Source organism: Lagopus muta, chromosome 4, assembly GCF_023343835.1.
Source record: "Lagopus muta isolate bLagMut1 chromosome 4, bLagMut1 primary, whole genome shotgun sequence".
Classification (NCBI taxonomy): domain Eukaryota; kingdom Metazoa; phylum Chordata; class Aves; order Galliformes; family Phasianidae; genus Lagopus; species Lagopus muta.
In genome coordinates this window covers 48137025-48161987 of record NC_064436.1, presented here as the reverse complement: position 1 = coordinate 48161987, position 24963 = coordinate 48137025, and the positions used below count along the sequence as shown (strand labels likewise).

The 24963-nt window shown below is 36.3% G+C and overlaps 1 long non-coding RNA gene across 1 annotated transcript; it reads right to left on the bottom strand.

Moving 5' to 3' along the window:
* Positions 1–7312: 7312 nt before the first annotated feature.
* LOC125692389 (uncharacterized) lies at positions 7313–24823 on the bottom strand. Its single transcript, XR_007376634.1, has 3 exons — positions 24764–24823; positions 19820–19887; positions 7313–7615 (listed from the first exon to the last, which is right to left on the bottom strand). It is a non-coding gene; the product is annotated as an uncharacterized LOC125692389 (long non-coding RNA).
* Between the last annotated feature and the right edge of the window lie 140 nt (positions 24824–24963).

The window sequence follows — 24963 nt, the reverse complement described above, 5'->3', positions numbered from 1 at the left end:
AAAAGTAGTGCCTCTAATTTGTGGAAGAAAGTATCCTGTAGAAAGAGTAATATGACATCAATTTAGGCACTGCCATTTCTGAAGCAGAATTTGACTGGTGAGAGGTTTCAAGATGGAGGAAAAGCACAATTAAGAACAGAAATTATTGAGGTAAGGGCAGTACAGTACAGATATACTTGAATTAAAGAGGAGAGAATAGCACTGAGTGGTGGACTAGCAGCTTTTTTTATTTAAATAAAAAAAACAAACACACACAAAAACCTAGATCTGTTACAGAGCACAATGAATAGCAGCTAGACTAACACACCATATATCACAGCTGGCTCACTTATATCCTGGAGTAGCTAATCACAGAAAATGGGTCATAATTTGGGAATGACTCATTGTGACAATTTTTGGCATAGCTATGTCAAGCTCTTTTTATTTACAAGCTCACACACTAACAGAAAGCTTCTACCAGCAGCAGATTTGACTTGTGCTGTGGTGAACTCCAGGGCTGTATGACTGCATTTTTGTAACAGAGACCATCTCACAGCCCTTCATTGAAACACAAATCCTCCCTCTGCAAGTCTAACCCTTCTTTGTGTGGGCCTATAATAGGTAAAACTGGGCACATTATGACTTTAGGATTCCAGTGGTTATTACGTTTGGCACCCTTATTTTTATGTTTATAGTGGAAATGTTCAGGTTCTGGCAGTTTCGTGTTACAGCCTCACTCGGTAATAGCGAGGAGACAGAGAAAGTGTGAGGCTGCTGGCTCGTAAAATATGTGACATCAAAAGCACGGTTTGTGAGCAGGAGTGAGAGTCTCTTTAGTGTTTGAAGATACCAGATGGAAGAAGCTTTGTATCGAAAGGTAAGAATCGGTAAACAACTCATATAATGACATGTCCCTTGCCTTCCTTTGCTGACTGTTCTTTTTCCTGTAATTTATTTGTAAGCCAAAATTTGTGAAGAAATGACCACCTTTAGTTCTAACGTGGACTACCCTTTCAAGCAGAGAGATTTGTCTAAAAACAAGCTTGCTAAGCCTTATTATCCTTCTTTAACAAAATTGTAACAATCTCCAAAGCCAGACTTCATTCTGTTTCCTGTCTGGTTGTCCTGTAGTACTGCTGTTTTGCCTACTCTCCTTCATATGATCCAACCTGTCACTCACATATTGACTGTAATGGACTGTAAGGAAAAAAAACAGACTGCAATTTTGAATGATTTTTGACAGTTTGTTTACATCTCAGATCCTCACTTCTGTCTGCAATATGGGTAATGGGTTTATTTACTTTCCAACAAAAGAAAAATGTGGGATCATGTGGAGAGTTGTATATCAAATTAGGTAAACAGTCTGATGTGGGTCCTATGAAGTCATCAGCGGCTTTTCACTAATATATTTTCTCTCTAAAAACAGTTAAGAGTTTTGATTGTCATTAGTTACACTTTAACTACAAGATCTGGGCCAAAGTAATGGCTTCCCTTACCCCACAGTACAGTCAGAGTGAATTTGCTGAAGTTATTAATGACATCACACCAAAGGTCAAATGATGTAGGGAAAATGAGATTCATGCCCTTCATGTTAAAGGTGATCTCTGCTATGCATGCACTCTGTGAAAATCTACAGCCCTCAGGCAATTTGATTTTCTGCCTGAAAATTACTGAAGAGACTTCAGTATCTGTGAGGCAATCTCCTTTATTTTCCTCTGTAAAGGATTAGTATGAAGGTCCGAGGGAAGATATTAAAGATCAAAACTGAACTAAGAATCTGGTATTAATAGTCATTTAGCTGTAAAAACAAGGCACAGTTCAGAGGTGCAAGGGCAGCTTGTGCAAGTTTGGTGGTTTCTGATGGCACAGAATCTGCTGACTGCATTTTCCATCTCATTAACCTGAGGTTCCCTAAGGGGAGAAAAACTCTGCGGTGCTGGGGAAGTGTCAGGCACAGCTAAATCTGTCATTTGTTTGCCTTGTGAGAAAGTAAAAACATTACTTCAGTATGACTGCTGCATTTCTCCTACACTGCCCGTGGAGTATCCCCAGCAGCTGTTGCAATCCCTCTACTGGTCATGTGGTTGGACACAGGACGAAGGACTTTCCCTTTCTCAGGTATACTTGGAGAAGACACAGAGCTCAATAAATAGAAAAATAAGCCAGAAACAACATCACTGTGGTCCAGGCAACAAAATAGAAAAATTAAAGGTGAAACATAGCCTTTCCCTCTCTCAAGCTCCATCGACCTGTACAGAAGTGGTAATAAAGGACCACAAGGCTTCCTATGTGGCTGAACATTGAGAGACATACATAGGAAATTCGCAACAGAGCTAATATACAACACCACAGCAGAGGCACCCATATGCAGTTGCTAAAACCTCCTTCAGCACAGGATATGACAAACAGACCTGGCCAGAGGTCAGCCACTGCCCAGGCATTCCGGGTCAGCTGCAGGTGGCAGTAGAGTGCATGGAAGGCGGCTCCCTGGTGGCTGCCAAATCATGGAAGCTGCCTGGAGTGCACCTACAAGGAAGCCAGGCAGGACAGCCACAGCTGTCACTGTGCAATGAAACTACTTAGCACCTCAGAGTAGGTCATAGGAGCCTAACTGTAGGCACTCAGATTTTAAACACTTATGCTAGTAAGGATCATTTATCATATTTTCTGTATTATGCAAGTGGTTTATTTTTTTCCCCAAAACTAGTTGTCAAAAAGTATCAGGAAAAGAAAGATTATGGTCTCATTATGCTGTAATTCAAATGATTTATTCAAACCAGATCTGCCAAACATGGCTCAGTGACTCAGAAGCTAGCACATAACTCCCCAAAATTTCTCTTGCTCACTCTTATTTCTGTTTTGAGTTCATGATGAAGGACAAACCTCACAAGCTCTGTTCAAATTTGCACCACTGAGACTGAGTTCAAACTGCATTCAGAATAAGTAAAATGTATCAGAAAATAATTAAAATACTTTTGGTGCCACAGAGCCAAGTCTTGAAGGGCTCAAAGAGGAAAGAAAAGCAAACTGAGAATGTGCTGAATTGCAAAATTGTTCTTGCTTCCAGTGAGGAGAAAGATACAGAGAGAACTCAGAGCAGAAACAACTGAACTCCAAGCAACCATACGCAGCTTAGGATAGAACACCTGGAAGTGATGAGGTGTTGCAGCTGTTCACAAAGAAGGCAGTTTCCAAAACATGACCTGGCTGACCAGAGGAGTTCAACATTGGACAAATGCATCACATGATCCAAACATGAGATCAAAATAGGGAGGTGCATGATGAGGTTGGACTGAGAAAAAAAGAAGGTGCAGAAGTTCATGAGACAAAAACTGCAACACTAATGAGTTGGACAGAAGGCTTGACATGTACAGCCTAAGGGGAAAATGAAAAAAAATGGAAATAGATGAAAGAGGATATCTGTTTTGATAAATTATCTAAACTTCAGCAGCTGAAATAGAAAGCACATTTTATACCTTGCTCATCTTTCTGCTGAATAACTGGAGAAATTTAGCAACAGCCAGTGGGTGGGAAGGGAAAAGGGGAGTCTGATTTAACATTCTTCCATCAAACTTGAGAGTCTGAGACCATGGTAGAGTTATCTTACAGTGATGAAGAAAAGGGAAATGGAGAGGCAGAAAGCAAATTAAGAAATATGACATTTGTATAATGTTCTTTTTCTGTACATGTAGGAATAATTAATAAAACTAGGAATAAAGGCATATTTTATCTTCCCATTTCCTGTATCTGTCAAGCACTGACTACAACACAGTCCAGTAATGGCAGAGCACTATCTGTTCTCAATGAGCAAGGATGAGGATAATTCATTTTTGTGTCATGTATCACTCACAGCTGTCTGCTATGATTGCAAAAGTCAAATTACCCCATCCTACATTCTCACTAAGCCAAATTTGTTTGGGAAGTGTGGGACAGAAAGTGGGAGTGTTAATAGCAGATAATTTGCTTCCTGAATATATTCAGGTCAAAATGGGAATTTTAACAGCCTTGCCTGGTATCTTGCACTATTGTAGGTATAGGACCAATTTTCTTGTACTGCTTATTCAAAGTATAACACGCAATAGTTTAATTTTGTTATACTTTAGAATTCTATACCATCTTGTATTTTTCTCTGTTCTTTCTTCTCTTTCAGTTAACTTGGTATATTCTTAAGAAAACATCCTAATGGATCATATTCCTGAGCAAAATTCAGATGAAAACCAAATTTATTAAAATGCAAATAAAGGGGAATTTAAAGGATTAACCATTTGTGCCAGTTTGCCAATGCTCACTGCTGCACTCTCAGACACTTTGGAGATTATCCAAAAGTACATCCTTTGCAGTCTTTTGCTTTAGGTATATAATGTGAAATAAAATTCAAAATAAAATAATGTGTGATTCTTTAGTTTTGAAAAAAATTCAGTGATGATCAAATCTCTTTTCTATTTCAGCTCTGACTACTGTTATATCAATCAAAAATGTATGTGCTTTTTCACACACATAGTTGCGTGGCAATAGAGTTGGAATGTGAAGGACAATTTTTCAAAACAAAAGATAGTGCAATCACTTTTAAAATCCCAGCCTTTTCAAAATATATATATTTTTTCAATTCAAACAGTAAAGTCTTATTTTTCAGGAATCACTGAGGTTGAATCATCTAAGATCATCTATTCCAACTGTCCACCTACCATCAACAGTGCCCACTAAACCACATTCCTAAGTACCACATCTAACATTTCCTTAAACGTCTCCAGGAATGGTGATCCCATCATCTCCCTGGACAGCCTGTTCCAATGCCTTGCCATTCTTTATGAGAAGGAAATTCTTCCTAATATCCAATCTGAACCTCCCTTGGCTCAGCTTGAGGCTACTCCCTCTAGTCTTATCACTGTTACCTGGAAGAAAAGGCTGACCCCCACTTTGCCACAATCTCTTTTTCAGGCAATTGTAGAGAGCGATAAGGTCTACCCTACACCTCCTCTTCTCCAGATTGAACAATCCCAATTCCCTCAGCCATTACCCTCGGACTTTTGTTCCAAATCCCTCAACAGCTTTGTTACTCTTATTTTTCTACAGACAAGCTGGATTTGTCATCACAGGTTCTGTAGATTAACATAGCAAGTGTAGAAAGTGTCATGTCTTCTCTCCTTATAAAGTGCAGTTGGACAGCATATTTTCCTTGAGTTCAGCATGTCCTCTTGCATGAAAGACTATTTTAAATGCTACTGGTGTTGCTGCCCACTTAAAGGAGGCTGGAACAGGAACTGAGCCACATTTAAGACATTTCTTCCAGGAACCATTATTTGTCAGAAAAATGGCTTTCCTGGAAATAGCTGAACATCTGCCTATTTCATTTTCATTGAGCATGAGGCTTTTGCTTTATCTAGTAAACTGTCTCTATCTCAACTCACGTGTTCTTGCATTTTCATATTTCCAACTCTTTCCTGTACCCTGCAGTGGAAGGAGTGTGTAAACAGCTGCATTCCAGGCAGGAAACTCAGCACTTATTTTAATAGCTCTTCAATCCTTTAGCAGATGAGAGCTGATTCTCTCTTTTTAGGGGCTGTCTATTTCCATCAATTCTGATGCTGTCAAAACACCCTGCCAGAGAGTAAGAAGAAAAATCAGAAAGATTTCCATAGAGTAGTTCAAAGACCTCAGTACCCTCTGGTATCAGTCACCATTTCTTAGGAGTTTCACTTAAAGGGCTGTAGCACTGCCAGTTATACCAAAACACAGCTGTACAGAAGATATTTTGTTTTTCTCTATTTACAAGAATTTGAAAAACAGGGTGAAAGATGAAAGCTGTTCGAAGAGCACATTAAAATCTTATTTGGTGAACAACTACAGCAGTATATTTAGACATCATTTTGTTTTCTAAACTCCTCTGTCTTCCTAAATGTGTATTCAGAAGTACTCTATAAGGATGACTTACTTTGCTGACATCATAAGCAGTATTTTATTTTTTCATAGCATACTTTGTATGAGATTTGATTTAAAATATGTGTCCAGAAAACAGAATAACTGAAGAAAAGAACTAATTATATCAATTATCAGCCTGCAATAATGCCCTTTTGCTTCTTCTGAAATTCGTATTTTCGGAACTTACAGTTGTTCAGTGACTCAAAAATTGTAATTGATAGTGCTAAATTGCCAAACAAGTGTAAGTTATCGGGCAAATATATTTGAAAGATACAAACTTTCTTCTAAATAGGAAGTTGATCATAAAAATAAGAAGGTAACTTATAACGATGTAGTAATTTAATGTAAGAGAGTATAAGTTTTATAAGAATTTATAAGTGAATTCTATCCTGTCAAGAATAAAACAAGTGTTCAGAAGAAAAATTTTCTCTTCAGAGTTTTAGGACAGAAAGATTGAAAAAAGTGTATTGGAACAGAAAATTTTAATAAGATGCCAAGCATAATAATTGAAATTCCATTTTCCACTGGATACACAAAGGTACAAAATAGTCAGTTGTTGTTGATCATGTGATTACATTTACAGATTCCATTTCATTACAAACTGTATTTGGAATTCTAAAACCATTTAAAAAATACAAACAAATGATGCATCCCATTCCAGCTCAAATGAAATATTACATTTGACAGTTTAATCCTCTAAAATGATATCTGACCTATGCTTTTTTTTTTTTTTTTTGTTTTGAGGTTGGGCTTTTTTTTTTAGGGGGGGGGGGGGGGGGGTTATCTCTGGTAGCGCTCAAGTCGTAATAGATCCAAATCAGAAATTGTACCTGCATTCTTACTGGCAACCAGAAGCACTAGTTTATTGCATTGTCAAATTGCAGATTCACTTGACAGAGTAGTTTAAAAGGTAGATTCAAAACAACACAAAGGAAGTTTTGAATCTAGAACAGAAGCTTGAGGACTTCACACACCAAATAGATCCACAAAATGTACTTATATCATGGAAAGAAAACTGTAGCCCTAAGAAGTCTTGGATTCTAATTCCTCCTAATTAGATTGCTCTTCATCAACAGTAAACTATTTAATACAGGTAAAAATATCTTTATTACTAGAACTTCACTCTCCTCTAGTTCCTTGAAATAATATTTAAATAAAGACGATATGGATGAATTAGTACGTTAAGCAGAGGTACTTAGGATACCTAAATGTAACACAAATGCAATAGGAAACCCACCTTTGAACTGTTACCTTTTTTGGTCATCAGTCTTGGATTACTTGCTCCCCTCCACCCCCCTCCCACAGTAGAGTTTACATTTTTCATTTTTCCTCCAATGTGTTTGATTTTGTAGCATGCATAATACATAATTTCATTAATGAATGCTCACTTTTTTAGTATTTAATGTCTGGAAAGTGCGATTTGCAAAAAAGTACAGCAACATATTTTGATCCTCATGTAATGGAGGCTGAAATGTGCCTTAAGAAGAAAATGGAAAGTTAAATGTATAAAAAAACAAACAAATCTTGTATTATACTCTATAATCCTCAGTGTATTAATGCACCAATGACATCAGAAGATCCGATTTAATATTTGCTTTCTACATATTAATGTAAAAAATTAGTAAGATGGTAACATTTCCTGTAAAGGACATCAAGGATGATTTAAATTATAAGATGACTTTGTTATGAGAAGTACATTGATAGACTTGGGAGTGTCCTGAAAAAGAAACAAATAAAAGGGAAGATATGAGACAGTTCTTTAAATCATTAAGTTATATAAAGAGGGTGAATAGAATGAGAGAGAATCTGATCAGATATTCACTGTCTTCTCTAATTCAGTAGTAACAGGCCATCAAATGAAATGAGAAGGTAATTCCCAAAGCAAAAATAAACAAATATAAATAAATCACATAATTACTTCTTATGATAAGTATCTAAGCACTGGAAAATGTAGATTTCTAGTTTCTAACAGGTGAACCAAAATTCACTGGACAAAGATGTTAAAGAAAAATCCATAATTACTATATACAGATATACCACTGACATACCAAGGAATTCCATAAAGCTCCCCCACTCCCATAACTTACAGAAATTCAAAGCAGAATCTATGGGAGAGAGCACTCAACCAAAGCTCAGAGCATTAGAGCTCCTCAGATCTTTATATCCTTTCCAGGAAATCTTAGCCAAAAACTGCCCTTACAGAGGGTACAAAAATATGATGCTACTGAGCTTATTTTCATGTAGTTTTATATTTAAGCTAAATTACACTATCAGCTAAAGTAGTGCAATACAGTAATTAGCTACAATTGATCAGAAGAATTAATACGTGTTTCCTACTTTCTTCGACCTGACAAGTAAAGGAAATAAAGAGAAGAAAAATGATATGCTCATCGTAGGAGAAATAATTTCTCAATAAATTTCACAAAAACAATGCTTATAATAATTTGTGAAGTGACTAAGGGGATGCTTATGCCATAGAAGGAGACATTAAAATTCCCTAGTAAGATTAAAAATGAATGTATGTGACAGGTACTAACATGTTATGAAAGTGTGTGCAAACTTAAGAAAATTAAAAGAATGTGCTCATGCACTTGTAATATAACGTGAAAAGATAGTATGTCTTAGTAATTTAAAAGTGAAAGTTAAATCATAACTTTTAAACTGCAAACTAAAAGAAGCTAAAGAAAATACTATTCTTAGTTGTAAATAATTTTATGTAAGGTATCCTTCTGAAAGCTAGATTAGCTGTAAGGTCTTTTTTTAAAAAGCTGAAAAACTATAATATCTTTAGTGGAAAAATGTTTCATGTTTTCAACCCCAAAGGTCTTCAGTTAATAGTTTTTCTTTGCCAGACTCCAGCCCTGCAGGTTTCTTACACAGGCCTGGGGTATGAAAAGCATCCTGGCTTCATAGAACACCTCAATGAATGGGGACCTCTGATTTAGTTTCCTAAGAAGAGATATGAATTACCTTAATAACTGCTTTAGAACATGCTACCACTTCAAAGTACAAGTGACTTTTCTTTCCCTCCCACACCAGATGACATAACATAAAGGAAAACCGAAAAGCACTATTGCTGAAAGCACCATTTTGTATCTCTGATTTTTTTTTCATTAATTTACTTTTAGACCTGGGGGACAGCTGCCTACATCACAGCTTTTCTTAGAAACAGTGCTGTCATAACTTCAAAAGTAGTGAAGAAGCTTTGAACTGTACAAACAGTTATTTCCTTTGCAGACCATAAACAAAGATGAAGAAATAAAAGTTATTAGGATCTATAGCACATACATACATCATATAAAAACGTTTTAATAGGGACTTAAAAAGCAAAAAGATTTTATCTACATGCACACTGAGCAGTTTGTTTGTTATAGCTGTTGCATCCTTTAATTAGCCATACACAAAACGAAAACCACACAGTCTTCTTGGTCCAATGCTTCTTGCATTGGTTCTGAATCTAACACATTGCCTGCTTACTTGGTTTAAATGCACTCTGTTGTACAAACCATAGAATATCCTGAGTTGGAAGGGACCCACAAGAATAATCAAATATTCATCAGCAAGGCATAACACGAATCCATCCTGACTCAGTATTTTCTTTTACATCCTTGACTCATTCTTTTCTGTTTTGAGGAGTTTAGTAAAAACTACTTTATTATCTTTTTATCAAAGCAATGCTATTTCTACAGAATATCTCATTGTTTTGAATTTACAATCTTTTTTTTTTTTAATCAAATTCAGTTTGTATCTCAGAGTCACTTCATATTTATTTGTGAAGAGTCGGATTTATTAAACCTCATTTTGACTATCTGAAAGTTAATAACCTATCTGTGCTAGTTATATAGTTCTCTTGAAGACAGTGGAAGGAGGTGAGCTTGAGTCAGGAAATTGTTCAGGTTGTGAAGACAGATATACAAGATCTGTCTCCATTGACTGAGGGAACATAGTTGTTAGATAATGGATAGCTATCTTAGATGAGAATTTTTTTGGTAGATAAAGCTAAGGGAGATGCATTTCTGTTTCTGTCTTTCATTGGAAGATTACTGGATAAAAGTATCAAATCTAACAAGGAATGAAGTTCCTCTGGTAAGAACATGGAACTTCTGTCCAAGTTTCAGTGAATATTATCTATATGAAAATAAAAACTTCTAAGACAGAGTGAGGCAGATATACCCATATTTAGCTTTGAACACTGTGGAGGTGTTCAAGGCCAGGTGATGGGGCCCTGGAAAGCCTGGTCTAGTATTAAATGGGGAAGTTGGTGGCCCTGCCTGTGGTAGGGGGGTTGGAGATTCATGATCCTTGAGGTCCCTTCCAACCTTGGCCATTCTGCAATTTAAAAAAAAAATTTTTTTTTTTTTAAGCATCTTTTTGGATTTGGGACAATCTTTCTAAAAACTCCACAAAAGCCCTGTCCCAGTCCTAAAGAGGATAGAAACACAAAAATAGAGTTCTGAATCTAACACATTGCCTGCTTACTTGGTTTAAATGCATTCTTTTTTGATGCAAAACCCCTGAGATAAATTATTGGTGTTACATTTTAAAATGTTGTAACTTATTCTGTACTGAGCTGTTCCTTCATCTCTTATATATTGCGGTATACAAGATTATATTTTGAGGAACCTCTTACCACAAATTTTTGATTTTTTTTTCCTACTTCCCTTAGTATGGGCAGCAGCTATAGTTTCTTGCATGTTATTTGAAACTCAAAGAACCTCCTGGACTTCTCCCAAGAAGAAAGAACATATCCAAAGAAAGCAAAGTGTATAAAAATACGTTCATCATGTACTTGAATTCGTCTGAGGACATCCAAAGAGAAACCGGTCATCTGGGTTTATTTTTATCTAGCATGTGACCAAGTCTATACCTTACTGAAGTTAATGGTATCTGTTAACTGCTGTGACACCAGGATTTTGCTTGTGCAGCTCAGCATTGTATCTGAAAGTCTTCGAGTTACAGACAGCATAAAAATGTTATTCAGAAGTATGCTTAGAAAGAGAGAAATCACTTCACAGTAACTTCTTATGATAGAATTTGTACTACAATACCTTATTTCAACAGGATGTGGGAATTCTCCCCCCCACCATGACTCACATTCTCACTATGAAGAGAAAAGATTCACTTAGATATTTAATATTTTCTAACACTAACATTTAGTTTTTTTATTTTTGGGGAAGGAAGAGAGTAAAATTGAAATTAGGAAAATTGCAGACATGAAAAGCAATTGTTTTGTCAATTCTTTCAGTTTTGTACCTTCTTTTCCTGGAAAACAATGCCATTATCAGTTTAAGAAGGGATGCTCTCAATTTTTCTTTCCTTACTGGTGAATTAAAATTAGCAAATATGTCTAAAGAAAACATGGAGCGGTTTTTTTACTTCAAGTCACATTGGATGAAATTTGATTTCTATAACAAAGAAACCTCTATAAAATCATACATTATCATTAGACATTAGTTGTAAATATCCTTTTTCACTTTATCAAATTCTCTAAATACAACATAATCTTAGCTGTAGTAACTTTACTTGAAAACAATGTAGTCCCTATTTTTCTTCCATCCAATTGATGCTAGCAGAAAAATTTGAAGTACTGGCAGTACTTGATACTTAGAATGTTTCTGGTCACTGAATATGTCCTATAAAAGCCAATAAATAGTCGTGCACGTCTGTTTGCAGCATTTAGTATTAGCTAACATGAAATTGCAGAGCCAGGAGATGGACTTAATGGTCCTTATGAGGCCCTTCCAAACTCTGATAGAGGAATAGAGATTCAATTGAACACTCCATGATTTCATGATTCATTCTAACTGGAATGAGAGATTACACAGATGTTGTACCTGAACTACCAGTCAAAATATGGCTAACCAAAGTGGTACCACTTTTTTTTTTTTTTTTTTTTTTTTTTTTTTTTTTTTTTTTTACAGTTGAACACAATGGATTTTTCTAAGTTGTTTTGGAAATATATAGCTGCCATCACAAGTTGGTTCATATCTCAACTTGAGTGGGATAAAGAGACAGGACTTTGTCTTGTATCCACATTCTCTCCCTGTATACTGTAGATGAATTTCTGCAATGGCTATGTTTAAGGATAAATCATTCAAACTGCTGTCTTTTGGCACGGTGTTCTACTGATACCTCTCTCATTAATGCATACTGATGCTAAAAATGAATAACTTCTCCTTCAGTGAAAAGCAAGGAAGTTAAATTGTGCCTAAGAAGAACACTCTAAGCTTAGCGCCAGAGCACATTAATAAGAGCAGAGCAATCCTGCTAGTGGTATCACCAAAGGCATTATTTTAGTCAGTGAAAGGGAAATCAGAATATTCCTTACTAGCAACTGCTAATCCATTTTAGAATTTAATATTGAATTGTGGAAGGATGTCACTCAATTATCAGGTCTCCACTGTGCTAGACATACAGTCCTGACTGGCAAAGCTAAAGTTAAAGCTAAGCCTTTTGTCTTGCACAAATGAATTCTGGGTTTGATAGCTGGTGGTTATGAAACCATTGTTCAAAATTCCATGAATAATTCAAAATATACTTTTGTTTGCAGCAAGAAGCCCAGAGGAAAGAGTTCCTGAATTGCTTTTGTAATTTTCCATGAAGCACACCTGACTTTAACAGGAGATAACACAGAGATAAAACTCAAAGAGGTTTCCATGTACTCTAACTACTACTGGGGCTGAGTATTAAGCATTAAAATTCAGAATTATCTTGATTATCCTTGGTTTCAGAGTTGGTGTGATCCTGCTCTATTCTTTGAAGTGAAGGCATAGTCCCATTCTTTGAAAAAGCATGTTCTAGCTTTGCTGACTAGCAACCTTAGAGAGCATCTATCAGAAAAGGTATCACCATTGTGCTGACATCTGAATTCTCCAAGCAAGTCACACAAAAATCTCTCTGATTTAGCTCTGCATCCTATTCCAGGAGGAAGAACCAGGAAAGGTCATTGCAGTAGAGCTGGCAGTGTGTGAATAAACCCCCCCTACGTAAGGTGACTGCAGAAGTAAAATGACATATATTAGATATGTTCTGGGAAGAAAGCGTATATTGAACAAGAAGAACATACTGCAAGAAGCTAAACTTGTTTCCCAGTGGTCTTCTGGGAATGCACATTAAAGCATGATGAAAGGTAGCTCTGAAACCCAACCAGAAATAGGCTCCTTGTGCTTCTCTTTTATATCACCTCAGCCTGAAGGGAGGATAGATAGTGAGGACTAGTCTGACTCACATAAGGGCAGACATATGTTGGCTGTACCATGCTAAAAATATTGATAAAGCTGTAAAAGTAAAATCATCCTTCAAAATGAAATTCTTTACTTATACAAGTCAGAACTGCTTGCAAAACATTAGTGCAATTAAAACAGATATTCTCTGTACAGGTGCAGCAAATTACCATCTGTAACTTCCTGAATCATGCAAACAGGGTGGTTTATAAAAATTAACAAAATAAAAATTTCCCTGCAGTGAGGCCTTTTCAATGCAAAAGGTAATGAAGGTTTGATAATAGAAAACCTTTAGGTGTACAAGACGAAAAAAGACTGCACAGAAGGATTATATCATTGTACAAAAACCTACAAAGCTGGAATTTGATGCTTTGTCAATTGTCATATTTATTAACTCTAATACATCAATATTACCTAGTTAGAATGGGAAGATATATACATTAATTTAAAACATCAGTTTACAACTATTTTATATAAGTTTTCTGAGGGATCAGTAACATATATTTTTTTTAATTTTTTATTTTTTTATTCTTCCACTACTAGATCAAAACTCTTTTCAGATTGTATTCCCACAACAGAAGTATTCTTATTCTAGAGAATGAGAGAAGTAAGATAAGGCCTGCCCTGTTCTTTCCCAAGAAAGCGTGTCATATAATGTTTTGGGTTGGACAGGACTTTCAAGATCATCTAGTCCCAATCTCCCTGCTGTAGACAGGGACACTTCCTACTAAACCAGGTTGCTCAAAGCCCCATCCAGCTTGGCCTTGAATACCTCTAGAAAAGGGGCATGTAACAAGGGAACAAATATTGTATGTGATATTCATGTAAATATATCTATAAATTAATTCAAGGCTCCATGAAGCTGAAGTACATATGCCAGTGAACACATTTTTCTATACATTTTGGAAAGCATAAATATTTGTCCTTTTTTGTTTAGGACACAGCTTTTCATTAAATATTTATTGAAACAAAGATCTAACAACCCAGTTCAATAATGGATTTTCACTTGACTTCTCTCAAAGTCATTTGAATTTTTGAAGGGGCAAAGACTTCTGCTTTCTGGTAACTAGCCTGCAAGATACAAATTCATCTCCAATAACATTGATGTACTTCAATTGTTTAGGGTGTATTTTGATCTCTATAGCTATCTTCCTTATACGTTGACACATTTCTCATATAGTCAGAAGAAATAATCCTACCTCAAATTTATTGAAATATATATATGGTTAGTACTGTAACATTTTCTTATCTCATTTTCCTTGTTTTCAGATATAAGATAAGCTTACAGTTAATTATTTTAGTGTTGTAGTCAAATATAAAATGCATGAAGGCAATGAAAATTATGCTTATGTTGAGTATTTTATATTTTTTATATTGAGTTTATATTGAGCCTCTATCGCGTAGAGGTGGGATGCAGATTGTTTTACAAAGATGTGACATACACAAGAGATCTTCCTATCAGAGCCTCATCATTTTAGGCAAGCTTCTGGTTAATTTACTTTCAATCTATTTGGCTTTTTAATTCAGACCTGACTGCAACGTACCTAATTTCATGCAATTAACAGAAGTGTTTATGTTAAAATTACAACCACCCTAGGTTTATTTAACAGTCAGTGGAGAAAATAAACACCTTTAGACGTCCTAGTTCATCAGACTTCTCAGTTTTAGTTTAAAGAGGCTCATTCCGCTGTCTTCCTGGCACTGGGAAGACTCCAAGGGGACAATATCCCTAACTCCTGCACTTTACTGCAGTGGAATTATTTCAGTGAAAAAGTGTGAGTTTGTCCAAGCTCAGACATGGCCTAAAGCAAAATTGAAGTAAATATGCTGAATCTAAAATTCAAGCTCCTTAAAAACATTTTATTTTTCTTTCTGGTTTGTACATGTACCATTCTGAAAAAAATTTATTCAGAACTGTACTGATGTATTGAATTGTTACTTGGGTAATGGTTAAAGTTATAGATCCCTGTTACCATACTCCTCTTCCTCCAAACCACATTTCATGGTAGGTCTTGTCATTAGATTGCACAGTAAATTTCAGGTAGTGGCAATGTAATTATATGATGATTACTGTAGACATTACAGAAGAAATAAAGCCAGCATAGTTTACACAGCAATTATTCCTTGCCCTACTGAGCATTTTACCAAGTAATCTGTAAGAACATGTAATTATATTATCATGAAAGAAAATTAAATCTACCTTCTTAACTTCCACATTCTTCATGATCTCCTTATAGATTTGCTACATGTTGATTCTGTGTCTCGCTCTGCTTCTGAAGCCACTCATTTCTGTCCCTTCCATTACATTGTAAACATCAAGATAAGAGTTCCCTATCTTGTCATATTAACATTTACAAATGCAAACATTTGCATTTCTTATTTTTAGGTAGCCATTCAAGCATAAATAAAATACTGCTCACATTCATGCTCTGGGAAGACACAGAACCATTAAGGAGGCTTTGTTTTCCAAATAATTTCTGTGGAAGGATTTCTGCAGCTTTACAAGAGATTACCACTTTTCTACTATAATTTCTGCTAGTGTGAGCTTTGAAAACATTTTAGCTACAGCTATACCTAAGATTTTCATAGTTCACAGTCAATATACAAGTCTTTACATAGAAAGGAAAAAAATCATGTGGCAGAAACATAACATTTTGTGTTATATTTTATATTTCTACTACTTATCTGATAGTTAAATATCTGATGCTTGAGGCAAATTGTTCAATATTTAGTATAGGAGAAGGATAACAAAGACAAGCCAGGAAAAAAAAAAAAAGGAAATATTTCCCACTGAAAAATGACGTACTTCTAAACAACTGTTATCTTTACTTGTGCTCTCATTGCATTCTCCATACCTACTCTTACATTCATCCAAATTTCCTTCTGCTTCACCATGCTTGAAATGCTTGTGCAGTTCAACTGCTCCTTGTAGGAAAAAGGACTAGAAAGAGCCACTGAATAGGACTGCTAAATTTGTCCTTTCTTGGGGTTCTCCATTCAGTACAGACTTGTTTTATGGCTACCAACACCCAATGACTTAAATTAAGGGGTCTCAAACCTTTCCCATATTTATTATATTCTTCTTCAACTTTTTTTTTTTTTTTTTTTAAACAGGATTCAAAGATCTAGCTTGCATCAACGTCAGGAAACTATTCTAGAGATCATAATCCACCAGGGTTGAAGAAGTTTTTCGGCACTTTTTCTTTTGCTGACATTTTTCTTTCAGTTAAAATAGGAACAGTTGTTGAACTACTTCACTAGGATATGTATATGCTCATTTGCAGCTCATTTCCGCCCCCACTAACAAGCTTTTCAGCAGCCATAAGTACTTGGAAAGACAATATTCGCAGCTATTAACAAAGGCACTGTTTCATGACATTATAACCCGTCCTGACTGGAGCCTTTTACTAGATATTGGATTGCTTGTTGAAAGTCAATTTTAAAACAAAATAAACACTGTCATGACAAATTTCACTGTTTTAGTTTTATAGATGTAGTTATATTCCCTCCACCCCAAAGAAAAAAACAACGTGTGCAAATGAGTTTAGATACACAGCAACTGAATTTCCAGTGGTGATATAATTAAGGTTATAAAAGGAGTGTACATACATAACAGCTACTGTGGGAGCCCCTCTCGTGCTCTTCTATGAGTGACAACGATATTTTTCTAGGTTTGTTGTCACATTTACTTGCCTTTTGGTAAAGTAACCAAATTATTCAGTGTCTAAAAAGTTTCTAAAAGACTGAGAAACACAATAATTAGACCACTCACATTCAAACTTTGCATTAGAGAAAAATAAACATTGCTGAATCAAAATGCATCCAATTTGTCTGTGTTCTCACTATATACATATGTACCTCACGAGAACAAAGTTAACTTTTCTGTTTCCAATTCTTTTCCAAGATGATCACCTGATGTCTGAGATGAGCGTCTATTAGCTATTTTAAGAGAAAATATTGGTCCACTTTGGCTTCACTTATGATTGGGACACCACCGAGTAGGCACAGTGCAGTACTTGTGTATCAAGGGAGGCTTCATTGCTTTTTTTTCCGCCCCTTTACTGCTACCAAAGGAACTAAGTGCTGCAATTACAGGCACAATTCATCTTTCTGTTCTCTTTGTTCATCTGAGAAAGCAGAAAATAAGTGATTGTGGCTCTCTGTCAGCTTTATAGCACTAGGACTGAGAAAGGGGGCTGCTGAGTGTTGTAAGCACAAGAGTAGAAGGAAAGACACCTAAACACAATGAGCTGAGATCCATCACTGATCTTAACTTTTTAAAAATATATTTTGGAATTCATGAATAAGAACGTATAAAACCAGCAGTTTTAAATTTCATAAATATTCATAAATTGAACTTCACTCTGTATTATGAAGTGGAGAACTATCTCAATAGATATTCAGAGCCACTTTTAGCTCATGTTCTGCATGTAAAATAAATTTCATAGATTTCTCTGGCAGCTTTGTTTCACTGGGGAAAAACTCAAAATGGAAGAACTAAATAAAAAAAAAAATAGATTTTCTGTTACATAAGAAAATGAAATTATTTCTCTTCCATCACAAACTAAGGAAGCAAGCATGATACTTAATAGTCATATCAGGTCATAAACATTTCACTCCTATTAAACTCAATCAGATTAACCAGCGCTTTTTTTTTTTTTTTTTTTTTTTTTTTTTTTTTTTGCAAAAATAACTGTTTTTAAAAGAAATGTTGATATTATGTTAGAAAACCAAGTGCTGGAGAAATGAAACCTTTGAAGTTTTGAGAACTCTGTATTTTCCAACAGAAAAAGGAAAAACAAGCTCGGAATTTTTCTGCTGTGAATTATACTATTTAATTGAATTCTAGCTCATAAATCATGCAACATGTCCCACATCTTCATTAAGAGGTGATAAAGAAATGAATAATGTGAGAAGGAGTCAGAATGAAGAACCCATCAAAACAGAAGAATGAGATTATAAATCCTGAGCAAAAATTATAACAATGCCTTCACTTGGCAAGTGCCACCAGTTTAGAGAGACTATTTCAACATATATAAATTTTGGATTAGTTACTGAAAAATTGAACTTTTCCTCCTTAAAATTGTGAAGTATCAAAACACTCTCAAATCTATTAAAATAATTTGCTGCATTCCTTTTTATGTAGTATACATGCTCACAAGGCATCACTCTGCACAGGATGTAACCTGTTCTTTATTGAAACTATTATTCCCTTGTTGCCAATTGAAATACCAAGTCCAGTGTTTTTGGACTCTTGCTTCACTTTCATTAGAGATGCTCATGCAGCCTCCATGGTTAAATCTCAGATTATATCCTCATCGCAGCTGTCAAACAATCATAGGCACATTCACAGCCAATACAAGTAGTAATGAAGATCTAAAATGTGCTGTTAAAAAATAATGTGGGGCTGCAAGGGTGTCATTCAATCCATTTGTTGTACATTACTGCTATTCTTTGCAAAAAAAAAAAAAAAAGTCATTTTGGAGGTTTTGATAAAAAGAAAAGTTTTTTTTCCTCCCCTACCCCTAATTAACCATTTAAAAGTTCTTCATAATGTCCTGTTCTCCCTCAAAACACCTTTAAAATAACATTAAAAATAATGATATTTCAGGTTGCAATGCCCAAATAACCTTGAAGTCATATAATCCTATTAGATTCAGTCAGTATGCAATAAAGTCTGTCGCAATATTTCCATTCAGCCATTTGACTGTTTCAAAGCTTCACAAGTTCAGAAGTGAAATATATCAGCTCTTCATAGTTTTCTATTCACTTGCTACTAACTCCAAAAACTTTTGTCAGGATCAGAAAAAAAATCAAATATTTTGGTGATCACTTCATTGCCTACAGAAGCATATTTGGATGCTTGAGAACAGTTTACAGAATTAGATCCAACTGTTTCTCATCATTCAAAAGTGACAAACAGCTGACAATGTTCCATACAACTTTAAAATACTTGGAAAAAAAGAATGTTCACAGTGCTTGAACGTTGCATCATAGCCCTGGGTTGCTTCCAGTATTCTGGTTGTGATTTTTTTTTTTTTTTAAAGAGTGAATGTGCAGGCTCATTGAAATCTAAGTTTTGCTTCTATCCACATAAAAAAAGAACAAAAGGAGTCAACTCCATAGTACGACTACAGAATCTTTCAAGTTTTCCAGACCTTGTATGATATCACGTAGTACAAAAGTATACTCTGTTCATCCTCAGCTACTTAACTGATCAGTTTGTTATGTGATAAAGAAATACCAAATGCTTGGACACACAAGAAAAAAAAAAAAAGTTGGTGCTCTGTGGTTCTTGTGGCATAACATGAGAAATGTAGTAGCATATTCAGAATGTGTTCCATTTTTGACTACTGTTGCAGTAGCATGTGATTCCAGCAGCTCTAGACTTAACCTCTGAGCTTGCTTGTTATTAGAAATCTGTTGCTTATCTGTTATGATTTTCTTGTACTTCCATTACTGTTGTAAGCAATGGAAAGCATAAAAGAAATGCTGACTTCTGAACATCTTTGGAAGTGTAACAACTGGTTTCACAATAGTGAAGATGGTTAAACATATAAGAAACTCACAGCTGCTTGGTAGGTATACCTTATTCCAAGTGCAACAGACAATTATAAAAGTATATAAAAAGAGAATCTAAATAACATTTTGCTGAAAGCAGAGAGCAGAGGGAAACACTTCTACACACAGGAGCTTACCTCACAATTATTAATGTCTACTTCTCGGCAGTTACAATCAATTTGTATTTGATACTCCTTCAAACTGTCTGAAAAATGCAAAGTGAAGAGTCATTAGATTATGCATGGTATATAATGGATGATATGATTAATGATGTCTCATGCTTTAATATAGATATTTCATACAAACAGTAACACTGCAATGCTAAAGATAATCTGAATGAGGAAATATTCACAGACATGAGCAAAGGGTACACAAGATCCTGATATATAATTTTCTACTGACTTAAAAATGATAGTTTGATTCCCTACAGTAGATACAACAAAAACAGAACTTCGCTATTCTTAGAAAACCAGAAGATTCACTTTAGATGTTAAGATGAATAAATATTGGAAAACATATTAACTACAGTAGGTTCTTGTGGTTATGAACCTATTTGTCAGCTACTGATTAAGACAACTCAGTTTTGTTATTGCTTTAAAGAGAAAAAATGCATTATTTTGAGAAGGGAGAAAAACAGATCAGGAAACAAAAAGAAATAAAAAGAATCTTTATGCAGAAAACTGTAAAGAAAATATTACTAAGGAGTAAGGACTTGTTTGAAAAAGGGTGACTGAGATCTGCACATTTACAACTGTAAATAAAATTCCCACTCAAAACTACAAAAGATGACACACAACATTGGAAAGTCACTGTGTCTAACTCCTTGTCTGAGTAGGAAAAACAAACAAACAAACAAACGAGATCATTCATAACATTTTCAAAACTTCTAAAGTGATAAAGAATCCTAAGGTCCTCTCCTTACAAAAATAAAATATTTTCTATTGGGCTTAGTGGAGTTCAAGTTGAAGTGCACGATGTAAAAAATAATTAAATGTCCTCCTCCGGGCCTCCCAGCACATCCCAGGGTTGGAAGCAACGTGCTCCAGTGGAAAGTTCTGCATGAAGTTACTCTTTTATTCAACGCTGGTCCCATTATGCTGTATAATAAACACAGAATTAACGTATTTTGAGATCTATGTGCATCTCAGTTCAGATGCTGAGAGTGATTTCAAGAACTGTGTTGCTGAAACCATATGTTTTGTCCAAAATAAATGAGTGATGGTGAGTACTTGTTTTCCAGAAATGAAAACTAGGAACTGAACCAGAGAGAGAACCAGTCTGGATACATTTTTGTCTAATTATTTATATAAGAAGTCAAAATAAAATATTCAAAATACAAGGCTCATGGTGGTAGAGTTTTCGTATTCCTAGTGACAGATTTCATCCCTATTTGCTACATTTATTTTCTATTTTTTATTTTCTATTTTTATTTATTTATTTTATGTATACAAATACATAATTCCTTGTATTACATGTAGTTTTTAATTCATATCAAATAAAATGTAACAAATTATTAATTTCAAAATGAAAACTATGCTTGCAAAGACTGAATATTTTCTCCAAAACAAGTCATTCCTGGAACCACTTTCTGCTTAGAATTTTGTCCTATATGCATTTTATTCATAAAAAAATTTTTGTGTTGCTTGGTTGCTTGGAAGATAAATTACTGCTGTGCAATGAAGGTAAGGGCTTGGCTACTCATTCAACCATGTAACTGATCATTCTGAATTCAGATGGTTCTGTTGTTCATAGAACAAGGGATCAGCAGAGCTAAGCAGGAAGGTAAGAGCTGTAGCCTTCACTTTAGTCTACAATATTATATTAAGATGTAATAAATGCGTTAAATATAAAATGCCACAGGTCAGTCATAGTGCTGATCAGTGGTTTATAATTGGCTTAATAGTACTCATAACCTGTTCCCACTGTATAGTCAATGGATATTAAGATGTTACAATCACAAATAAACAAGAGAGTTAGGCGAAATAGACTATGATAACAAAAGAGAATAAATGGAAGGCTTACCCTTACGCTGGGCTCACCCACAAAACACCAGAAGGAGGGATCTCCAGATGAGATCCTTCCCCACTGGTAGCCAGCTCTTAAATAGGTCTAGGAGGGGGGGAGCCAGGCTCCACCCCTTCCGGCAGCACAGGTGAATTGCCTTCACCTGTGCTCCTCTGGCTGGCTCATGGCTCGTCTCAGGTGATCAATCAGAGGTTCAGGCCGTGACTCAGTAGTTCCCATACTCTCCACCCCTTCACGGCGTGAACCAATGATCAGGTTAACTAAAGGGTAAGCTTTCCCTAACACAGAGATCCGGTATATCGTGACGCTTATACAATTTTATTGTGACGTGTGTTGGTACAATTCAATACGAGTGATGATCAGTGGATGTCCATATTCTTCTATGGGCCAGTGCTCGATGATGTGACTGGAGGCATGAGGTCCTGAGGTGCAGGTTCGTTCTATGTTCCAGCAGTCCCATGCAGACCATCACCGGGTGTTGTACGTGATCTGACAGCAACACTGGAACGCTTGATGGCATTTTGTTCCTTCCAGTGGTCCTGAAGGCTCACAGACTCACGGGGAGTAATACAGATGTTTCAGAGGTACCAGGAGGGGAAGGTCTGCTCTCCAGGGCAAGATACAGGCCGCATTTCTATCCTGGGTCAACACTTCCGCCTGTACTGGGGCACGTCCTGGCCGCCTGTACCACACCTTCTGGCCAGATGTCTGCGGTGCATAACGATATCAGGCACCAAAGGAGGTGTCCTGATCTGCCACAGGGACATGATGGGGGTCCCTTTAGTGATAAAGATCGGAGTGTTGACCACAATATCAGTAGGCCATGTACCTATTACTGGAGGGACTACTGAGCCTGATCTTTCTTCTGCTCCGTGCCAAACCTGAGACCAGAAACCAATGGGGGTCCGAACAGAGCTCTGGCGTTGCCACAGGCCCCAACCAAAGCAGTCTCGAGTAACACAAACGTCCAACTCAGCTGGGAGGGTAGGATCGAATATACCCAATGCCTGGGCTTGTTTAACTGCCAGTTTTGCTTGTTGGAAAGCATCCTGTTCGGTTTTCCTCCAGTCCCATAGCTGCCCCTTTTTTGTGAGTCTGTATAGTGGCCTTAGCAGCTGTGCTAGGTGAGGTATAAAGGAACGCCAGTAACCCAATATACCTAGAAACTCTTGCAGCTACTTTGATGTTGTAGGGACTGGGAACGCCCGAACCTTATCTATGACAGCACTGGGTAGCACTTTGGTCTTTCCTGACCAAACCACCCCCAGCAATTTTATGGACAGGCCTGGACCTTGCACCTTTGGGGGATTTATAGCCCATCCCCTCTGTTGTAAATAGGCAGTTAATGAATTTGCCGCCTGTTCTACTGCCTCCAGTGAGTCGGATGTCAGCAGGAGATCATCAATATAATGATATAGGTTAACATCATCAGGTTTTGTCCAATCAGCCAGGTCACGCGCCACTAGATTGTGACAATACGTTGGTGAATGCACGTACCCCTGTGGCAGGACCTGGCAGGACCTCCCATACACCCACACAGTTACATAGCTTAAGTATAGCTAGGCAATAAAAACCTACAACCACCAGAGGATGAGAAGGTCGTATGTATCATATTAAACAAGAGTATCAGGGGCAGAAAGCAGTCACCATCTCCATCAAAGCCAATTTAATAAGTCAGTGATTATATGATTGTTCTTGGACTTCATAACCCATCAACAAACAAAAATTACAGAAAAAGTACTGAAATTCTTTCAGTTGCATGTGAGCTGTTGGTTTAACCTGGCAGACACAAGATTTTTAGCTGCAGTGAAGCTGTGGTGCTTCCTTGGAGTTAAGCAGAGGCTTTCTTATCCTGCAAAAGTCTCCCTACCTAGTTTTAGAATCCTCTTGCATTTGTTCACACAGTGCTCATCAGTGTGTGAAATTAAAGCATGAACTGATCAGGATGCAAAAGTGAGGTTCCTAGAGTTAATTATAAAGGGATGCTGAACACATTTAAGACTGACTGCGCAGCCTGCTTAAATGAGCTACTACCTCATTGACAGCAGAAACAGGAATGACTGAAAGTGTATACTGGCTGGTATTTAGTTATGCCAGGCAGATATTAGCAAGTTATTTAATAAGGAAAATTAATTTCATTTTGTTAGGGTGGCTAATATTAAATCATATCTTTAAACATGAAAAGTGAGTTCATAGAAGCTCTGTTTTTACTGTAAAGATGTATAGCTTAAAGACAATATTTTCATCTGCTGAAATTGCTTACATATAAACTGCAATTTTCTACTTAAGTTATTGAAATCAATGCTTGTATATGTAGTTATATTATCTGTGCATTAGGAATACTAGTGCTTTACCTCCTTAAAGCTATTTTGAAGCCATAATTGGACATACTAGCTTAAGTTAGCCTGGTATGCCTAAATAAACTGTATCACTTTCATACAGTTAGCTCTCAAAGAGACTGTGAGCCACATGTGGAACCAGGAACACAATGAAATGAAAAACATAACAGCATGCAAAAATGTTGTAGCTAAATGCTCCATTAGACATTAAATCCTACGGAAACTTAAAGTCTCTGGGAAAGATTTAAGCCATAGACAGTGTACTGATAGGAAAACAATAAGAAAGTAACTTAACTTGCACTGGTAGAAAGTTCCTGTGCACTGGAGATGTCTAGAGAGACAATTGTATATGCCAAACTAATTTTGCTGGAGATGGAATACCTAGCACAGTTACATCGGACTTGATTGAGATCTTATGCTCCACTTTTCAATGAAGTGATGGGCTTTGACAGAGTAATATATAGGTACTCTACAGCACATGGTAAGAAGTATTACATGGAATTCTATGGATATGATGAATAATAAAAATAATAAGGGGAAAAGAAATAATTGTACAACTTGTCCCACACAAGCATATATTTACCACCCAAGTGGGATGAGGGGGAGAATTAGTAATACACTAGAACACTGATAATAAGATAAAACCTATTTAAAAGGCAGCAAAGGAGAAACAGAAATAAAAATGAGATAATAACGATCCACAACAAAATTACTTACCATCCAATGCCCAGCTAGCAATTCACCTGCCTTTGGACAAACAACCTACAAACCAATACCTGCCCTCCTCCTCACAGCTTTATGGACTTCTGCTTGTCACCTGGTATGGAATAGCCCTGGGTCTAATTCAGGACACCTGTCCTGGCTCCACCCTGCCATAAAGGCAGTGGCTCTTGCCCAAGTGTGTGCCTATTACTCAC